Source organism: Aegilops tauschii, chromosome 6 (genome assembly GCF_002575655.3).
Source record: "Aegilops tauschii subsp. strangulata cultivar AL8/78 chromosome 6, Aet v6.0, whole genome shotgun sequence".
In the NCBI taxonomy this organism is placed as follows: domain Eukaryota; kingdom Viridiplantae; phylum Streptophyta; class Magnoliopsida; order Poales; family Poaceae; genus Aegilops; species Aegilops tauschii.
The window spans coordinates 470,456,401-470,462,400 of NC_053040.3; positions in this window are offsets into that span (position 1 = coordinate 470,456,401).

Sequence of the window (6,000 nt, forward strand, 5' to 3'; positions counted from 1 at the left end):
ACCAAAGGGCGCTCACACCTGTTTATAAGCCCGTCCCTCTCTGCCTTGTTGAGCTCCTCTCAAAGTGAAAATAGATGCCCTTATACAGGGAATTTGACCTAATTTCACAGTAAATTTCTTTGAATTTCATAGAAATTTATTATGAATTTAGGTTGAATTTTCTTTATAGGCGCATCTATGTTCATTTTTTATAGTAAATAAAATAAATAAAATAAATAAACCTTAATAAAATAAATAAAAATAAATAAACCTTAATAAAATAAAATAAAATAAACTATAGTAACTAAAATAAATAAACCTTAACAATTTAAATAAAAATAGCAGCAGTAAAATAAATAAAAATAGCAGCAGTAAAATAAATAAAAACAAAATAAATAAAGTAAAATACATAAGTAATTAGAAACAAAATGGAATAAAATAAATAAGTTTTTTGTTGTAAGTAGAAACAAAAAAAATAAATAAAGCAAAAGAGAAAACAAAAAACAGAGAAAAAAAATTATGCCACCTATTGGGCCACCACGGCCTGAATACGACTTGAAACCCATCCATGGGCCAGGATTCAGGCCCGCAAAAGGCCCAGTAGGCCCCACAGGCAAAGAGAACGGTTAGGCCCGAAAGCCAGCAGTTGAGAGGAGCTCGAGAGGGTGGGCGCAGCAGCGCTTATAAACCACTCTCGAGCTCTCTCAACTAGCGAGGTGGGACTAAACTTTTGACGCGGGGCAGCACAAGGCCTTTGGTCCCGGTTGGTGCCACCAACCGGGACTAAAGGCGGCATTGGTCCCGGTTCGTGGCACAAACCGGGACCAAAGGCCTTTAGTCCCGGTTGGTGCCACGAACCGGGACCAATGAGTTGCCTATATATACCCCATCGCCACAGCAGAGCACTCCACAGTACTCTGTTTTTTCTGGCCGGCGAGGGGAGGGCATTTGGGTGCTCTAGCTCACCTCCTATGCACATGAGGTGTTCGATGAAATGTCTGAGCCACACTAGTTAATCTTTCTTCTCTCGAAACTCGACCTCCGAGCTCCATTTTCCCCAAGATTTGTCTAGGTTTAGCGGTCCATCACGTCCCGTCCCCGTCTTCACCGCCGTCGATCGCCCGCGCCGATCTCGTCGCCAGCACCACCGTGGTGAGCCTCTTGTTCTTATCTTTTTTCTGAAAGAAAAAAATTCTTACTTTAGATAGATACTTGTCTAATTTTGTTACTTTTATTATTCCTTCTTATTACATAGTGCGATGGTTTTGTTATCCGCCCCCGTCGGCCCTCGTCCTGTCTATGATTCGGATGTGGTATATATTATCTTTTTATAACTATTTGGTTCATTTATTGTTTATGACAAATATGCCGACCAACGTGACATAGATTTTATTTATCTAGGAGGTGGTTGAACCGGAAATTCTAACCGACCCTATTGTCGAGAGGTTAAATTTAGTTGAAGAAGAAAACAATTACTTGAAGGAAAAAATAAAAAAAATTGAGGAGGAGAAGATGATATTGGAGTTGCATGTTGCGGATGTCGTCGATGATCACAAGATCAAGATGGATGCAATGCGCTTGAAGATTAGAAAGATTAGAAAATATGCCATTCATACCGAGGCTTGGTATTATTATGCCGTTGGATCAATTGTTACCTTGGTTGCGATTATGATCGCATTTGTTTTCGCATTGAAATGTTTTACATAGTTTCAATGTATGGTTTAATTAATTAGATGCTCTGGAGAGCTATATATATGTTGTTAGATGAGAACTATGTATGTACTTTGGTTTTAATGTGATGATGAACTTCTATTAATTTGGTCACTTAATTATCTATTCATGATGTTCTGTAATGGTTTTTGACACACTTAATTATATATAATGCACGCAGATGAACCGGCAATGGATGTACGGTGACAGACACACCTCCGAGTACATTAAGGGCGTGCATGATTTTCTCGAAGTGGCTGAGGCAAACAAGCAGAATGGTTTTATGTGTTGTCCATGCCCTATATGTGGGAATACGAAGTCTTACTCTGACCGGAAAATCCTTCACACCCACCTGCTTTACAAGGGTTTCATGCCACACTATAATGTTTGGACGAGGCACGGAGAAATAGGGGTTATGATGGAAGACGGCGAAGAAGAAGAGGACGATGACAACTATGTGCCCCCTGAATACGGTGATGCTGCAACGGGGGAAGCTGCTGAAGATTAAGAGGAACCAGACGATGTGCCCAATGATGCTGCAAGGGGGGAAGCTGCTGAAGATCAAGAGGAACCAGTGCCCGATGATGATGATCTCCGCTGGGTCATTGTCGATGCAAGGACGCAATGCGAAAGTCAAAAGGAGAAGCTGAAGTTCGATCGCATGTTAGAGAATCACAAAAAAGGGTTGTACCCCAATTGCGAAGATGGCAACACAAAGCTCGGTACCGTACTGGAATTGCTGCAGTGGAAGGCAGAGAATGCTGTGCCTGACAAAGGATTTGAGAAGCTATTGAAAATATTGAAGAAGAAGCTTCCAAAGGATAACGAATTGCCCGACAGTACATACGCAGCAAAGAAGGTCGTATGCCCTCTAGGATTGGAGGTGCAGAAGATACATGCATGCCCTAATGACTGCATCCTCTACCGCGGTGCGTACAAGGATCTGAACGCATGCCCGGTATGGGAAGACAAAAGATACACCTGAGGCACGGGAGGACCTGCAACGTTTGCACGAAAAAGACGGCATGCCTCCGAAGCAGTATGAAGGTCCTGCGAGCTACGCTCTTACGAAAGAAGAGAAAGAAATCTTCTTTGAATGCCTGCTCAGTATGAAGGTCCCGACTGGCTTCTCGTCGAATATAAAGGGAATAATAAATATGCCAGAGAAAAAGTTCCAGAACCTAAAGTCTCATGACTGCCACGTGATTATGACGCAACTGCTTCCGGTTGCATTGAGGGGGCTTCTATCGGAAAACGTCCGATTAGCCATTGTGAAGCTATGTGCATTCCTCAATGCAATCTCTCAGAAGGTGATCGATCCAGAAATCATACCAAGGCTAAGGAGTGATGTGGCGCAATGTCTTGTCAGTTTCGAGCTGGTGTTCCCACCATCCTTCTTCAATATCATGACGCACGTCCTAGTTCATCTAGTTGACGAGATTGTCATTCCGGGGCCCGTATTTCTACACAATATGTTCCCCTTTGAGAGGTTTATGGGAGTCCTAAAGAAATATGTCCGTAACCGCTCTAGGCCAGAAGGAAGCATCTCCATGGGCCATCAAACAGAGGATGTCATTGGGTTTTGTGTTGAATTCATTCCCGGCCTTAAGAAGATAGGTCTCCCTAAATCGCGGTATGAGGGGAGACTGACTGGAAAAGGCACGCTTGGAGGGGACTCAATAATATGCAGGGACGAATATTCTTGGTCTCAAGCACACTACACAGTTCTACAGAACTCTACCTTGGTGACCCCGTATGTCGATGAACACAAGAACAGTCTGCGCTCCAAACACCCGGAGCAGTGTGACGACTGGATTACATGTGAACACATCAGGACTTTCAGCAGTTGGTTGGAAACACGTCTCAAAGGTGACACCACTGTTTGTGATGAGTTGTACTCGTTGTCCAGGGGACCATCTTCGACTGTATTGATTTACAAAGGATACGAGATAAATGGGAATACATTTTAGACGATCGCCCAAGATCAAAAGAGCACCAACCAAAACAGCGGTGTCCGCTTTGATGCAGCAACCGAGAGGGGAAAGGACACATATTATGGTTACATAATGGACATATGGGAACTTGACTACGGACATGATTTTAAGGTCCCTTTGTTTAAGTGCAAATGGGTCAATCTGTCAGGAGGCGGGGTACAGGTAGACCCACAGTACGGAATGACAACAGTGGATCTGAACAATCTTGGGTACACTGACGAACCGTTCGTCCTAGCCAATGATGTGGCACAGGTTATCTATTTGAAGGACATGTCTACCAGACCGAGAAAAAGAAAAGATAAGGAAGCGAATACATCATACGATGAGGCAAAGTGCCACATAGTTCTTTCAAGAAAAAGGGACATTGTGGGAGTGGAGGGCAAGACAGACATGTCTGAAGATTATGAAAAGTTTCATGAAATTCCTCCCTTCAAAGTCAAGGCTGACCCAAGCATCCTGATAAACGATGAAGATTATCCATGGTTACGGCGCAATAAGCAAATGACACAAGCGAAGAAAAAGTGAAGACTTTCTCCCGCAACTATTATGATGATACCATGCCAACTTTGTAACAGACGAGTATGATACCATTGTCCGTTTTGTACACGAAGTGCATCTAGTTTTTGGCGTAACCCTCTCAACTTTCTTGCACATGCTATGTGGATGAAATGATGATACCATGCCAACTTTCAATCTTTTCAGAGTTCATTTGAAATGCTTTTCAATTTTAGGGTCTTATAGCTCAAAATAATTAGTAAATGCATGAAAAATAACAGGCCAAAATTTAAAAATTATGCCACCTACTGGGCCACCACGGCCTGAATACGATTAGAAACCCATCCATGGGCCAGGATTCAGGCCCGCAGAAGGCCCAGTAGGCCCACAGGCATGTACAGAGAGGTTAGGCCCGTAAGCCTGCTTTAGAGAGGAGCTCGACAGCTCAGGCGCACCGCACCTTATAAACAGGTGCGGCTCTCTCTCAGCTAGCGAGGTGGGACTAAACTCCCACCACCACGCCGCTGTGCAAGGCCATTGGTCCCGGTTGGTGGCACGAACCGGGACCAATTCCACCCTTTGGTCCCGGTTGGTGCCACGAACCGGTACTAATGAGGCTGTGGCCCCACGAGCACCTTTAGTACCGGTTCGTGGCACGAACCGGTACTAGAGTTTCTTACTAAGCAGTTTTTTAGTCCCACCTCGCTAGCTGAGAGGCACTAGGAGCGGTTTATAAGCCCTGAGTGCAGAGACGATGAAGAAGAGGCGCAATGCTCACCTTCACGTTGCTTAGCTTCAAGCCTTGAGGAATAAGGTAGACTGCATGGAGCTATGTGCAGTGCAGTCTGCACTATTCCGAAAGGCTTGAAGCTAATCAACGAGCATTGCGCCTCTTTTTTATTTTTAATAACTTATTACAACTCCGGACTTCTTGTGTTACGACAAAATAAAATAAACTTTAATAAAATTTATGAAACTAAAATTAACAAAGTATTTTCTGTTCAAAACATTATAAGAAACCTCTAGTATTATCGAAACTAAAATCATATAAAATTGATGCAACTAAAATTATCGAAGTATTTTCTGTTCAAAATCATTGAAAGCAAAAATAATTTTCATAATGAACTTTGGACCCGGTTGGTGGCACGAACCAGTGACGGTGAAATTGAAAATCACTACAAAATGAATAGCAGAAAATAAATAATGCAGAAAAGAAAAAAAAACTATATAATTTTTTTATATTCACAAAGAAACTAAATACAGCAAAAAAATTAGTCAGAAATAAATAGAAGAAAATTATATAAAAAATTGTTGGGGCGCTGCCCGCTGGGCCTGCCAACCCTAGGGTTTGCAAATACAGGCCCAGAAGGGCTAGAAGGCTCAACGGGCAGCGCGCCAAAGTTAGGCCCAGAAGCCTGCTTTAGTGAGGAGCTCGACAGCTCAGGCGCACCGCACCTTATAAACAGGTGCGGCTCTCTCTCAGCTAGCGAGGTGGGACTAAACTGCCACCACCACGCCGCTGTGCAAGGCCATTGGTCCCGGTTGATGGCACGAACCGGGACCAATGCCACCCTTTGGTCCCGGTTCGTGGCACCAACCGAGACCAATGCCCCCCTTTAGTCCCGGTTGGTGCCACCAACCGGGACCAAAGGCCGCCGCTTCCCGCCCTTTGGGCTGCTGAAAAGAGGCCTTTGGTCCCGGTTGGTGGCACCAACCGGGACTAATGCCCACCTTTAGTCCCGGTTGGTGCCACGAACCGGGACTAAAGGCTTTGCTATATAAGTTCACACTTAGCAAAATTTTCACTCTCACCTTGCAGTTG